We start from the raw sequence: 16,641 nt of genomic DNA, 5'->3' as shown, positions 1-16,641 counted from the left end.
CAAATTTGCATGATAGCTAGACATACAATCATGAGTTTTGGAGGAAGACTATAAAAGTTGCCAGCGCTGAAGGGAATTGGTGAGGACGAGGAGGAAGAGGAGGAGGAAGAAGGTTAATTTGACATTCAAAAGTTATTGCACTATCCATCAGTCTTTGACAAACAGCCCAAGGGGGGAATGGATGGAATATGGGGTTAATTTTAAACTGAAATTGCTGGCCTTTTTTCAGATTTGAATCATTTCTATGACAGCCAAAACACATTTATTTTTTTATTGTTTATTAAAGACTATTGCTTCTGATTTAAACTCTATTTTTCATAAAATATGAAAGTTAGAAGTAGTCACAAATTGGTGCAGCATAGATTCTCAGGCAGGTTATCAGTGTCAGCTTAAACTCCTTCAGACCACCTGTTAGGATATAGATATTCACACCTGACTGCAAAGGCCTGTACTTTAAGAATTTAGGTGTATTCTTATCACTTGGCTAGTTCTAGAGGTATAAAAGAAAGAATCAAAATCACTGTCTGCTGGTGTAAGGGCCTTCTCTTACTGTGACAGTCTGGGGCCCTGTGCTTAGGCTAAGGCCTTTGGCTAAGCAGCAGAGGCAGCCATAAGCTAGGAAGCGAACAGTCACATCCTCACATTCCAAACTAGTCACATTGAAATAAGGTGCTATTGGGCTGTTAGGCACTATCAGGACAGGATTGTATTCCTATCACCTCCAGAGAAAGGGAAGTGCCTAGAAAATGTAAAAGGAAACTTAGTTTGATAGCATCCTGTCTGGCAAGAACTCACTTATCAATAGCTGGGATGTGAAATCCTCACTTCTGTATTGTCTTGTCATTATAGTTCCCACTTTGCTATTGTTTGTCTGTATAATCTCTGTCTGGTTCTGTGATTGTTCCTGTCTGCTGTATAATTAATTTTGCTGGGTGTAAACTAATTAAGGTGGTGGAATATAATTGGTTAAATAATCATGTTACAATATGTTAGGATTGGTTAGTTAAAATTTCAGGAAAATGATTGGTTAAGGTATAGCTAAGCAGAACTCAAGTTTTACTATATAGTCTGCAGTCAATCAGGAAGTGGAAGGGGGAGTGGGGGTGGGGGAGGGAGATGGGAACAGGGAATGGGGGTAAGAAAATTGGAATCATGTTTTGCTAAAGGGGGAAATGGGAACAGGGAATGGGAGTAAGGAAATTGGAATCATGTTTGGCTAAGGGCAGGAATGGGAACAGGGACATAGGTGTAAGGCTCTGTGGTGTCAGAGCTGGGAAGGAGGACACTAAGGAAGGAACCTGTATTTAAGCTTGCTGGAAGTTCACCCCAATAAACATTGAATTGTTTGCACCTTTGGACTTCGGGTATTGTTGCTCTCTGTTCATGCGAGAAGGCCCAGGGAAGTGAGTGGGTGAAGGAATAAGCCCCATAACACCACCTGGCTGTAAAAATGAAACACAAGCTTTAAGGGAAGCTTTCAACTTCGGTTTTCTAATTTTAAAAATACTTTAAAAAGAGCAGGTTCTGCTGCCTCTATTTTTATAAATTGTTTTTAGATTGCTGAATCCACATTCTAAAATATCATTATGTATATGTGATATAGGAATTAATAAACACAAGCTTCACTCTGCTGATTTATGATGTAACAAAAGCCTATTAGTGGAAAAACAGCTAATTGCTGTACGTGGTTACTTAGCTACAAATCTATTCATTTTTCATTTCTAATTGTAATGCAAGGCTGATCATTGCCAGTCTGCACCATTATTGTTAAAACACTAATCATGAGGCTAAGTCAACAACTTGTACCAGGGGGTCAGGAGCTCCTTTTATTAGCTCTAATGTGAAGTGTGTTATTGTGTCACATCCAGAAAACCTGACTGTTAGCATAAAGTGATAAACTTTCAATTAATTAATTAATTAATTAGACATGTAAGAATGTTACAGCTTTAGCTATCCATTGCTTCCAATAACACAGCAGGATATGCTTGGACCAATCCTCTATTCCTCACCTAGGCAAAACATTTATTTACAGAAGGAGTCCCAGGGCATAAGGACTGCATGATTGTTCCATAGATCTTTAATCCCAGATTATGCACCTGAATTGTGCCATACAGTAGCATAATTCACCAAAGGGGTGAACCAAAGTCAAAATATTATTGTTTATTATTTGTATTACCGTAGTGCATAGGAGCCCTAATCATGGACCAAGACCTCATAACACTGCACTTATTCTGTATACGCAGTATAATTGTAGCCGTGTCAGTCCCAGGATATTAGAGAGGCACGGTGTGTGAGGTAATATAATTTATTTACAATTTTTTTCTTACGACAGAAGTATTAGCTCATCCACCTTGTGTCTCTTATTCTGTATAGTAATTTGATCCAAGGGTCAGAATATAAGATCTCTATGTTGTGGAATATGTAGCAATTTGGTAGCCAGAAAATCTATATAAGAAAAATTCTTATCTCCATGCTATGTCTGACAATTACAATATACCTTGAGCTGAATTCATGAATATCCAATTTTATATTAAAATAATATCTAGCATTATTTAAATGGACCATTATTTTTAAAAAAAGGTGCTTAAAGTTGGGATCCTAAATCCATAGTTAGGCAACGAAATAGATCCCACTGAAGTCAAAAGCAAAACTCCCATCGACTTCAATGGGGCCAGAATTTCACTTAAAATGTGTGCTCATAACTATTGAAAATCAGGCCACTTAATTTGTATGTAAGGGCCAGATTTTTAAGGAATTTAGTCATTTAAATGTATTAGTTATGTTTATTTATATCCAGAGAAGTTAATGCCTTTTATATTGTTTCATAGCTGAAAATTGTTTCATAGCTGAAATTTTCTGTAGGATGGCTGTAATTGTAAATTCATTTTATATAGATTAATCTAATGCAGATTTACATTTATTTATTTAAATTCTCATCGAACTAACAAATAGAGAAAATGACATATAATCAGAATATTCCTCACATTTAGCATGCGCACAAATTCAAGACCATAAACTTTAGGCATGGAAGGCTTCATTACCCATTTCCATATGAGCATAGAGTTTCATTACAGTGCAATTCAAAGAGGGTCTAGGTATACAGAGAGATCAAACTGGTTTCAGAAACTTGGCGTGCTTCCAGACAGGGGAGTGCATGTCTTCTCTTAGAGGAAAATGTGTTTTTCTATGTTATATTGATGGGATGAGTAGGTTAGAAGTACTTTCACAACCTAATACAAGCAAAGAATCTATTAAAAGTAATACAGCTATAAGTAATAAGGCTATTACTCTGCTGTTTTATTACATTCTATGTTGTAACCTTGCAATCTGCTCTTAGTAGCTATGATGCCCCAGGATCAGACCAAACAATGAATTATGACTGCCACAATTCCTGACCTGACTCCCCTTGTACATTGTATCTCATATATTTGAACAATAGCATTACTCCCACACCAGATCAGGTGACAACGACTGGCATGCATCCACAGGCAGGTCCATACCTTCTGCCTCCAGGCTCCTCAGAAACTCCTTTACAGTACAGATAGTCCAGCATGGAGTGTGATTTGCATCTCTTCCTCCACCACATCCAAAGACTCCAATACGACTGGCAGCTGCTTCATCTACATTTGAGAGGTCTCCCCCAAGACCTCTCTGAGCTGCCAGTCTTTTAACAGGACTTCCTCAGGACATGGAAGCTAGTTTCAGTGACAAGGTTCATAACAGTCATCAATGGGGAGGACTTTCTTGCAGAATCCCTGCTACACAATTCACATTGTATTGCGCAGGGGGTGGAGTGTCCTTTGGTGGACTGGGCCAGAGATTGTTCCTGACTAGTATCACCAGACTCTGAGACCTCCTGGACTATAATTTCAGAGGAACTGAGTGGACCCTGTGCACTCGACCAGTGGATGGGGATGCCCATCCTGTGTGTCCCCTCTCATGTGTTCCAGGAGGTGATGGCAGCCTTGTCTCCTGCTTCTCCTGTGACTTTCCTCGAGTGGGCCCTATGAGAGGTCACTCCCCACCCCTCCACCCCATATCTCCTTACCCCTGTTCCTCCAGCCTCCCCAGCTGCATCTGAGATACCATTTGAATGACATCCAGTTTGTCTGCCTTTAGTTATGGGCAAGCCTAGACCTGCCTGCACCAGTACGTCAAATAATACCAGCTCAGGTGACTAGCACATTGGGGATGAAATCAAGACTCCACCCACTCTCCACATCCATCCATCCATCTGCACAGAAGAAGGATGTAGCAGTCCTGTAGTGCCTGATCTTCCACTGTCCAGTGACTGGCAAGCTATGTATCCCTGCAAGCTATGTATCTTAATCTTCTTTACTGTCTTGGGTTGGGCAAGTAACACATTTACCCTAAAAATGGAGAATAAAAATCTATTGACTTTAAAGTAGTTTTGAAATTGTAAATCTCCCAAACTGCAGTCAAGTACACTTACCAAGCTGCCAGTAAACCCAACATGTACCCTGCATGAGCATGTGAAAATGCACTAGGTGAAGGATATAATGAGAGTTCTTACTCATTAAGAGTTCTGTAGCATGAAACTGGGTCCGCACATTGTGAGGTTCTGAGCACCCTGACCTCCCACGGGAGTATGACTCTCTTATACAACTCATTTGTAGGTTTAAAATTCTTCTAGGGTGAAATTAACCCTTATGCAGAAGGCCTTGAATGGACCCCACTTACTCTCCATGTTAAGTGATTAAGTTGATTTTAAACAGTAAATAGAGTCTTGTGGGAGCCACTGTCTGGAGGATCAATTTAATCCACACTGAATACTGTGACTGAGTGCTGTTAGCAGCTACAAATCCAGCACTTTGAAAGCCAGCACTATGGTTTCTTAGAACATCTAGGGCACTGGGTGTAGTTAGAGTAGGAGGGACTTAGGTAGTTTGGATAGTTTGCATCTATATATATAGGGAGCCTGATGAGCTAACCAGGTAGGTAGTGCTGAGAAGAAAGTAAGCTGTATAAAGGCTGAGCCAGGGAGCAGAAAGGGAGCACCACATAACTGCTGCTATGTCATGATGATGTATGTGGAACATAAACAATAATACAGATACTTGGTGAACTGTGTGTGCAGCTTAATTCAGAAAGAGGGCCTACCAGGCAGGGTTTTGAGAAGCTGAAGGGAGAGACTGTTCACAACACCCACTCCAAATTTCTTTGTGTTGTAGGTGAATTCAGTTGCTTATGGGTGTTTTTCTCCATTTTGCTAACCTCTAATCAAGAGCAGGAACAAGATGTCATCTGGATTGCTTAGTAACAGAGAGCTTCTGCATGATGTATTACTCATTATCAAGAAACAAAAAAAAAAATTCTCCACCCCTGGCATGTAGTTTCTTTAATGACAAATTGGTGTAGCTAAACCTTCTTTGACTTCTGTGCATCCTGTGTAATAGACTGTAATATCAAATGCTTCCTGCTGGGTGAACTAATAAGTATTCCCTTGAATTGCAATAGATATGTATACTTTTAGCAGCAGGAATCAAACAGGATCAGAAGTTCTTAATCTAAAAGTTGGAGGAGCAGTGTTATCAGAAATATTGAGATGCACATAATTTAGATAATGTTTCAAACTGACTCCTGATTTTGTGATTGACACAGTATGAGTAACAACCCTCCCCTTGCCCTTCTAAGCCTATATTTTTATTTATCTTGGTTAAGAGGGGGACATTTTTTCAATTACTTCCTTAATTTTGAGTGTTTTGTACACGGCAGACTGGGGGTTCACTTTGTTATCAGTAATAAAAAGTAACGGGTTACAGAAAAGAAAGCTAAATAAAAATTGAAACTCCAATCCCCAGAAAGTAAGCTTTAAATAAAATGTAATTCTAATGCTTTTGGGGGGATTGATTCTGTTAAAATCTGAGAGCTGTGATACTTACAAAATACAGAATCTGAGGATGTTTGCATGTGATAGATTTAGTATATTTCAATAGTAGTAGAATCCTATTATTATTCATTTCTTCTTTCTCTTTTTTATGTCTTTTCCTTACCTTCTTTATCTTCCTTTTATCTATTTTCATCCCTGTTCCTTCCATTTTTTTAAAATTACTGTTAATGTAGCCATCTTTCTCATTGGCCAGTTGGAATTAGCATTTATTGTAATGACACTTACTTTGAAAAAAAGGCACACTGCCCCTGAAAATGCTGATTGAGTGCAGTGGGTGAAAGTATCTTTGATCTTTTTAGAGTCTGTAGCACTGAAGCACCAAAACAGATTTTTCATCAAAGCGAAATGCACACCTTCCCCCTGATTTCCCCCAAAATCCAAGCAGTTGTCAACTGTCCTTTCTATACAAAATTTGAGGGGTTCATCTACCCTATGTACTCAACTAAAGATTGCTGGATTGTTTTTCAGGTACTGTCAGAAAAGGATAAATTTTAATTCTTGATAAACAAAGAAGGTATGTTTATGATCACAGAAATCGCCTCCTGCCCCTACTAAAACAAAATTCACACTAAGCTATCAGAATGCACGTAGCAACCATTCATACTGGGGGCTTTTGGGAAATAAAAGTGGGACAAGAAACCATATATAGCTTCGCTGTTTCTGTGCCTGTGAAAACATGTTTAAGCTTGTTACCTGAGTACCTCTTGCCAAAAGAAGATGAAAGACTTCTTCAGAAGGACTGTAGTATGCTCACTCCTGTACAGCATTCTACCTTGTCCTACCAGATCAGCAAAAAAGGGAAAAAAAATCCCTATATGGTGGCAATTTTTTTTTTTCTAAAGTCAAGCCAACATGTGAATTCAGGAAAGAATCTATGTGTTCAGAGGGCATCCTGCCCATTCACTTATTGGAAAAGCTGCTGGTTTATGGGTCAGGTACCAAATTCTGAAGAGTTTTTATGGTTAACAATGCTGCAAGTGGCATGTGTTCTGCAGTTTAAAATTTGAATGAGTTAGGAATTGAGTATGCATTATATGAAACATAAGGAGGATGAGAGCGTATCTGAGGGGAAGTGACAGGTGGAGCAAGAAAATATGTTGACATCAGATAAATATTTATTTGTAATTTACCGTATTCCCCCCCAAAAGAGACTCCTTTAAACTAATCTAAAAGTCAGTAAAAGAAAACTACTAGAAGGGATTCTGAAAAAATCTTTTGTTGCAAGACAGGCAAGGTTTTAATTAATATAAAAATATTTGCAAAAAGAAAAGGAGTACTTGTGGCACCTTAGAGACTAACCAATTTATTTGAGCATGAGCTTTCGTGAGCTACAGCTCACTTGCATCCGATGAAGTGAGCTGTAGCTCACAAAAGCTCATGCTCAAATAAATTGGTTAGTCTCTAAGGTGCCACAAGTACTCCTTTTCTTTTTTGCGAATACAGACTAACACGGCTGTTACTCTGAAACCTATAAAAATATTACATCACATTTTCCTCACAAATGTAACAATACATAAATGTTGTCAATGTCATATGATAAACATATGCTGTACCACATTCTCTCCTTTTCAATTTCCAATCTAGAGGAATTTCAGTGATTTTAATAGGTGAGAAAGTAATACAACATAAAAGGTTTATCGGGGAAAAAAAAAAAGTTTAGTGAACAGCTCCAAGAAGGCTCTGTCAGAGAATCTCTGCACAGCATAATGTGTTGTCTGCCTCATTGAATTGGCTTCTATTTTCAGCTGCACATTCTCAGAGTAAATTTTTCCCAACAAAAACAAGTATCCAAAGTATTGTGATTGAAGGGTGGGAGATTTGCCCTTTGTACCAGATTACAACTGCTGTTCAACATAAATTTTTAGACTTTAGTTTATATAAAGTTTCCACATCTTTTATGAATTATAATCAACATCCACTGCTTCCAAAATATTTTTCAAAGCATTGCTGTAAATGATTGTATGTTTTTATTTCCATCTTTGTCCATTTTTTTTTACGTGTCTTCTGTTCTATAGTTCTCCAGAGTTTATCATAATGGAAGAGCAGCAGAAAAGGAGGATAGTATGTAAAAACATTACCCTGCTGCATGTAGAGTCTGAAAATAAAATAGAACCTAAGAACGGCCATACTGGGTCAGACTAATGGTCCATATAGCCCAGTATCCTGTCTTCTGACAGTGGCCAATGCCAGATGCTTGAGACGGAATGAATAGAATGGGCAATCATTGAGTGGTCCATTCCCTGTTGTCCCCTCCCAGCTTCTGGCAAACACAGGCAAGGGACACTCAGAACATGGTATTGCATCCCTGACCATCCTGGCTAATAGCCATTGATGGACCTATCTTCCATGAACTTATCTAGGTTTTTTTTTTTTAATCCTGTTATAGTTTTGACCTTCACAATAGAGTGGATGGAAAATCAGAAAAAAGAATGAGGACTCTCAGATTTTCCTCTGTAAGAATAAAACAAACAAAAAGTGCTGAACACCTTAGTTGAGTGGTTTAAGTACAAGTCTGGGATTTGGGAAGTCCTGTGTTCTAATTCTTTCTCTGCCTTCAATGGTTTTCGACAAATGACTTAACAGCTTTGCTTCCATTTCCCCATCTGGAAAATGGTGGTGATTATAACTCAGTTACAACGGACTCCTTGTTGTTTTTGTGGATGCAGACTAACCATGGCTACCCCTCTGATACTTGATACCTCAATTAGTTGTTGGAAGCCCATGCTGTTACATGGGTGTAATTCATAAAATCACAAGTGTAAAAAAGCCAAAAATGGCTAAGTAAAAGAATCCCAGTGAGGATTGAACCTGGTGATATTCTGAACAAGCCCTGAGCCATGCTTGTAGCTGTTTCCATTACTTCATACTGACTCTTTAGCCATTCCAGGCTTCAGGGTGATGTTTGGGGTGCCTGTGTATGCTGGTTGTGGTGTTGTGTGGGGGTTGCATTGTGCTGAGAGAGTTAAGTGGGTAGCCAATGAGGGGTCTATCATGAGGAGCTGTGTGTGTTTGGAGTTATTATGTGTGTTGGTTGTATTGATTTGTGTGCGTTATGCTGGAAGGTTTGTGTTGATTTGGGCACAGGTAATCTGCCTTCTGTGCAGTGTCCCTCATGCAGTCAATATAATTGTTGCAAGCAAATTAGCTGTAGAGTCAGGGTGGTGATTTGTTGAGCTACATCTGATATCACAATAGTCTAGGACACTTGGTGTGTCATAAATAAATGCAAGTCTGTATGTTTTACATGTGTGTAATACGTGTATTATGTGGGTCATAAAATCAAAATGGCTGAAAATTAAAAAATTGGATGGTAACAGACTGCAAAACCCAGTTATGATTTAACCTGAATCTATTCTGAACAAAAAGTGTCCTCAACCATGCTTGTAGCTATTTCCATTGCTTCACACTGACTCGACAGTTACTCATACCTTCTTGTCAACTGGTTGAAATGGGCCACTCTCATTACCTCTACAAAAGTGATTTTTCTTCTCTTGGTATCCTACTGTTAATTGAATTGTCTCATTAGACTGACCTCCCACTTGGTAAGGCAACTCCTATCTTTTCATGTACTGTGTATTTATACCTGCTACTGTATTTTCCAATCCATGCATCTGATGAAGTGGGTTCTAGCCCACAAAAGCTTATGCCCAAATAAATTTGTTAGTCTCTAAGGTGCCACAAGGACTCCTCATTGTTTCTACAGATATAGTGGGCTTCAGAGTGACAAACAGAGTGACAATCCTGGGATCTTATTTTATAGATGTCAGGATTAATTGAAAAATGCTTGTAAAGCCCTCTGAACATCCATGAACTCTGAACGCCGTATTCTTATTTACCACTGAATTTTAGCAAGCCTGATGGAGGGAAATGTGTTCTAGGGTGCCTCCTTTTGACTTACCCTTTTGACAGGTGTCGGAACCCTGTGGAGAGATGTTGACTGTTAACTGCTGAGTTATCGTGACTGGTGGGGCTTGTTAGTGGCTCCGTGGGAGTGAGTGAGTTGTGAGTGATTCTTTAAGGAGAGGGAACTAGAGTCTAGGACAAAGAGGTTGCCTCAGGGCAACCCTATGACCAAGCAAGAAAGGGAGAAAACTTAGCCTGAGGTTTACAGTGTGGTTGGTATTTGATTTATCAGCAAAGCTAATCCGCCTGCCCCCTGGAAGTGTATGTTGCTTTTGCTCACACTACCTGTCTACACCATTATACACTTAGCTTGGCAGCTCTGAAAATTTCTCATCTACACTTTTCTTTACTGATGGGACATGTCCTTTTTTTCTGAACAAAAATTTACCCACAACGTAACAGTACAAAAAATGACATAAAGGGAGAGAGACCACACAGCCAATAGTCAAGAAGTATCCCTTCGCTTTGATTCACATGGAAATTAAATAAGCTTAGTCGTTGTTAGTATTGATCTCATTTTGAGTTGTGTTAGCAGCTATATCTTCCTGGCCTTGAATTTTACTTCAGCTCCATTTTTATCATGACAGCAAATATCCTGGGTTGAGCTTTGAGGCAAGGTAGTGGTTTATTCAAGTCTCAGTATAGTGAATGGACAGAATCCCATAGGCTTTAATGGGAGATGGATGAGTCCTGTGAGCTCTGATTTCTTTATGACAGCACACACATAATTTCCTGGTTTGAAGACTACTAGTTTTTCTATAGGTGCTTTAACAGACTTGTAAAAGTTTCTAACCTAGCTTGGTATAATCTCTGTAATCATATCAAAGAGACCATTAATCAGCCTGCCAATGGATTGTGAAGCTTCTTTTTCCAGTTTGTTCTGGCCTTGGATTTCTTAGGCTGTGGATTTCCCATATCTCTGGGCATTTAGATACTGACTTTATATAAGTTACCTGTTACAGTCTGGAAGTAAACACTGCAGGAGTCTGGAGCCCCATGGGAATAGGTCAACTGGCTTTAGAATCATAGAATCATAGACTAACAGGGTTGGAAGGGACCTCAGGAGGTCATCTAGTCCAACCCCCTGCTCAAAGCAGGACCAATCCCCAACTAAATCATCCCAGGCAGGGCTTTGTCAAGCCTGACCTTAAAAACTTCTAAGAAAGGCTTTATCTTCCCCAGTTGGATATGAAGGACAAACTTTGTTCTGCCGAACCCCATTCATCTCCATTAGTTTCAAAGGGACTCAGCAAGGGTAAGAGTCAGGGCAGACTTTGATGCAGCAAGCCTATACTTCATGCAGTTGGGGTGCAAACTAGTAGCCTAATGAAAGTTAAATTAAAACACATGGATGGACTTAGTGGTGCTTTTTCCATTATCATTATTGATTTTTTTAAAGAACATTACTACATGAAAGGCATAAATTATTAATACAGCAAATAAACCACATACAATGCAAAAGTCAGTCAAGAGAAAACAATTAGTGATTGTGGTTCCTTTTAAATTTTGCTCATTCCAACTAGCAACATTTTTACATGACAGAAATGGGACTAAAATAATGCATTTTGGGGGTGGAGGGGTGATGGTATGTGTTGGAAGGGGAGCTAGAGCTATTTTTAATGGCACTGCAACATGTCCACCAACTGACATTTAACTAAGGGATATAAGAATTTATAGATGTAAAGTAGGAAAAGATCTTGGTCTTGTTTTCTGAGAGTGCACTTTGCTGAGGTTTGCCTTCTATAGTGGAGAAGAGTGGGTAAAATGAGGAATATTTAATAGCAGCTGTGTTACTCTGTATTCACAAAAAGAAAAGGAAAGAGGATAATTGTAATGATTTTTTTGTGATTGGCTAATCATTCAACACAGGCCACTCAATAGTCTGCGGATGGTCACTGTCAACCTGACCTAATCTGACCTGACCTAGTGACAGAAATAAAAGACTATTTCTAAGTCCCAGTCCCCAAACCACCCAGGCCTCAGCATTTGAGTAGAGCACTGATTGCATTTTAGCAATATGGAGTTATGGTAGATACAGTAGATAGGTAGAAACTGTGGTCACACACTGCTTTTATTTATACCAGTGTTGATATGGAGCAACCCCACTTCCTTTGGGTTAAATGAGATGTAAATGAGAGCAGAGTTGGGCTAAAAAGTTAGACAGGATTAGATTTGCTTTTATAAATTAATATACTAGTGAAAAGAAAGAACAAAATCAGTTTAGATGTATGGCGTTTCATTCTTTGTTTTATCATATGACACCCAAAGTTATGCTGGGCACTTCACACACATGTAGAATGAGTCCCAAAAAGCTTAAAATTGCAAACAGACTACTTATAGAAAAAGGAATAAGAAAGTGGTACAACACAATCCAAATTCCAGGGCCGTAACCAGGGCGGTGCAAGCGGGGCAGCCGCCGAGAGAGCAAAGCCACTGAGGTAGAAAAAATGGGGCAGAAACTGAGGTGACAGGTAAAGCCCAGCATGAAGGGGCTCAGGGAGGTTCTACCCCAGACTCACCCTAGTGGGCCCCCCAGCCCCCCTACACTAACCTCTCAGCATTTGTAGGACAGGAACCACAGGATTCAGGATTATGGGGACCTGCTGGCTGTAACACATTGTGTAGTAGGCTCAGAAGAATGGTAGCTGCTCTTCCTCTCCATGGGCTGAATTAGCTGTTGCAGACAGGCTGCTCTTCACCAAGATGATGGGGTTGAAGGAGATTTCCTCATCTTCAGAGAGCCACCAGAAGTTGGGCTCTACGTGAGTGAAGTACATTTCACTCACTGCTGACTGTGTGATGACTGAGTTTTTTGGTAGCAACAAGATATGTGTATAATATACATTTCAAAGTAAAACATATTTAAGTTACCAGAACTTGTTTTTAAAAATAGTGCAAAGAGTCAGAAGCAGCAAAACAGTTTGCAAGAGTGCAGATGAATACAGTGGCCAACATAACTGAGTGCCTAAAATTAGTCTTGCTAATTTAGATTCCTAAACAAAAGTGTCCTGATTTTTAGAACAGAGTATCTACACTCTCACTGCATTCACTCCAAGTTGCAGGTGCCTCTGAAAATCAGGATATTTTTGTTTGAGAGTCTAAATAGAGATTTAGGTTCCTAACTTAAGCACTCACATTTGAAAATTCTCACCCAGTACACACACATGAATGATAAGTTTATCCGAATTTAAAAAAGTAAAACACAGAGTGTGCTTTTGAAGTTGCTCTGCTTGCTTTTGGTGTGTTTGACTAATCATTCTGTCACAGGGATACTGGATCTCTAAGAGGCAATGAGCCTGTCCATCTATGACAAGTTTAACTTGCCTCCCCAGGTGGGGCAATAACTTGTCACATGACAGGAAAGGTTATGTTATTGACTGAGATCAGATCTAGGGATATAAGGGAGAGGTCTGAAGGAGAGTGAGGAGTTACAGCCGCCAGGGTGAGCTATGGGACAGGGAGGCCAGGACAATGATACTGAATAAATTAGATCCTGGGAGAAGGGGAATATTATGATAAATACCTCGACTATGACTGAACTACTCTGGGGGAGCTCAGAGGGATTGAGGCCCGACAGCACAGAGCAACCCGTGGACACAAAGGGGGCATATGGGACGTGACTGAGCCTGTTATACATTCTTACCTTTTGGTTGATTTTACTGCTTTTAGGGTATACAGCCCCAGGCACACTGCACACTCTGGAGAATATATGTACAATATGTTTACAGCTTTGAGATTATGGTGGAGGAGTGGAGAAATTGCTCACTAATATTTGTACTTTAATCAAAAGTTTTGCATGTCTAGGTAAAGAGTAAGTATATTTCTATCTGAAATGTATGTATTAAGTTTCAATACTTCTCTACCAAGATTGATAAATGTTTGAGTATATTCATCCATGTTGTTACTTAGGATATTGATACTGTCAGTGTCAATTTGAATTAATGAATTTGACCCCTTCATATTTTGCATTTAAATATTTAAATTCCAAGCACAGCTTTCTGAAAGAAAGACTAAAACTTTGAACAGCAAAATCTTCACTGAAAATTCTTCTAAGCTTAAAAATCCACTACACGTCACAATCTAAGCTTTAAAAAACTTTGGGATTTTCTTTGACTCACTACAAAAGTTTAAGGATAAGCTACTCTTCAAAACTTGTAGTTCTTTAGTCTTCTTAAAAAGAAGAGTTCAACTATTTTTCAGCTTAATGACTGAAAAATTTTATTTGTTAGTTTCCTGAAAATCCCACCTTATCCGTGGTATAAAAACTAAAGAGTTCATGGGATTTTGAAGATTTCTAACAAAGAAAAAAATCTTTCATGCTCTTGTGCAATTTATAAGCTCTAGCAAAAAAAAAAATACATCATAAGATTAATTTCTAATTCTAACCTTGTTACAAACTGCATTAAAAATCTTCCTTCAAGGGTTTGATTAGATTCAGCACTCCACATAAGTCTGGTAAAACTCTTCATTTTCACAGGCTCATCATCTCATTTAGCTGGTAGAAAAAAAAAAAAGGATCAAATATCCCTTGCTATACTTCTGCTCTTGTTGTTTATCTTATTAATCAGAAGCTTATCATATGGAAATGATCATTCAGCAATGCAAGGCTTGTTCTTCTATTTTAATTTTTATTATTGTACAATTTCAGTGTAGTTCTCTTTCTGCATTTCTTTAACCCATCTGGCACTAAAAGAAAAAAATCAGTTTTCAGATCATAGAATCATAGAATTATAGAATATCAGGGTTGGAAAGGACCTCAGGAGGTCATCTAGTCTAACCCCCTGCTCAAAACAGGACCAATCCCCAACTAAATCATCCCAGCCAGGGCTTTGTCAAGCCTGACCTTAAAAACTTCTAAGGAAGGAGAGTCTACCACCTCCCTAGGTAACGCATTCCAGTGTTTCACCACCCTCCTAGTGAAAAAGTTTTTCCTAATATCCAACCTAAACCTCCCCCACTGCAACTTGAGACCATTACTCCTTGTCCTGTCCTCTTCTACCACTGAGAATAATCTAGAACCATCCTCTCTGGAACCACCTCTCAGGTAGTTGAAAGCAGCTATCAAATCCCCCCTCATTCTTCTCTTCTGCAGACTAAACAATCCCAGTTCCCTCAGCCTCTCCTCATAAGTCATGTGTTCCAGTCCCCTAATCATTTTTGTTGCCCTCCGGTGGACACTTTGCAATTTTTTCACATCCTTCTTGTAGTGTGGGGCCCAAAAATGGACACAGTACGCCAGATGAGGCCTCACCAATCATGTCCCTCGATCTGCTCGCTATGCCCTTACTTATACATCCCAAAACGCCATTGGCCTTCTTGGCAACAAGGGCACACTGTTGACTCATATCCAGCTTCTTGCCCACTGTAATCCCTAGGTTCTTTTCTGCAGAACTGCTGCCTAGCCATTCGGTCCCTAATCTGTAGTGGTGCATGGGATTCTTCCACCCTAAGTGCAGGACTCTGCACTTGTCCTTGTTGAACCTCATCAGATTTCTTTTGACCCAATCCTCTAATTTGTCTAGATCCCTCTGTATCCTATTCCTACCCTCCAGCATATCTACCTCTCCTCCCAATTTAGTGTCATCTGCAAACTTGCTGAGGGTGCAATCCATGCCATCCTCCAGATCATTAATGAAGATATTGAACAAAACCAGCCCCAGGACCGACCCTTGGGGCACTCCGCTTGATATCGGCTGCCAACTGGACATGGAGCCATTGATCACTACCCGTTCAGCCCGACAATCTAGCCAGCTTTATATCCATCTTATAGTCCATTCATCCAGACCATAACTCTTCAACTTGCTGGCAAGAATACTGTGGGAGACCGTTACAAAAGCTTTGCTAAAGTCAAGGAATAACACATCCACTGCTTTCCTCTCATCCACAGAGCCAGTTATCTCATCATAGAAGGCAATTAGATTAGTCAGGCATGCCTTGCCCTTGGTGAATCCATGTTGGCTGTTCCTGATTAATTTCCTCTCCTCTAAGTGCTTCAGATTTGATTCCTTGAGGACCTGGTCCATGATTTTTCCAGGGACTGAGGAAAGGCTGACTGGCTATAGTTCCCCGGATCCTCCTCCTTCTCTTTTTTAAAGGTGGCACTTTTTCTAGTCGTCCGGGACCTCACCCAATTGCTGTGAGTTTTCAAAGACAATGGCCAATGGCTCTGCAATCACATCCACCAACTCCTTTAACACTCTCGGATGCAGCGCATCCGGCCCCATGGACTTGTGCTCGTCCAGCTTTTCTAAATAGTCCAGAACCACTTCTTTCTTCACAGAGGGCTGGTCACTCCTCCCCATGCTATACTGCCCAGTGCAGTAGTCTGGGAGCTGACCTTGTTCATGAAGACAGAGGCAAAAAAAGCATTGAGTACATTTGCTTTTTCCACATCCTCTGTCATTAGGTTGCCTCCCTCATTCAGTAAGGGGCCCACACTTTTCTTGACTTTCTTCTTGTTGCTAACATACCTGAAGAAACCCTTCTTGTTACTCTTAACATCTCTCATTAGCTGCAACTCCAAGTGTGATTTGGCCTTCTGGATTTCACTCCTGCATGCCTGAGCAATATTTTTATACTCCTCCCTGGTCATTTGTCCAATCTTCCACTTCTTGTAAGCTTCTTTTTTGTGTTTAAGATCAGGAAGGATTTCACTGTTAAGCCAAGCTGGTCGCCTGCCATATTTACTATTCTTTCTACATATCGGGATGGTTTGTCCCTGTAACCTCAATAAGGATTCTTTAAAATACAGCCAGCTCTCCTGGACTCCTTTCCCCCTCATGTTATTCTCCTAGGGGATCCTGCCCATCAGTTCCCTGAGGGAGTCA

This window comes from Eretmochelys imbricata, chromosome 3 (assembly GCF_965152235.1).
Source record: "Eretmochelys imbricata isolate rEreImb1 chromosome 3, rEreImb1.hap1, whole genome shotgun sequence".
In the NCBI taxonomy this organism is placed as follows: domain Eukaryota; kingdom Metazoa; phylum Chordata; order Testudines; family Cheloniidae; genus Eretmochelys; species Eretmochelys imbricata.
Note: the sequence above shows the minus strand (reverse complement) of the source record.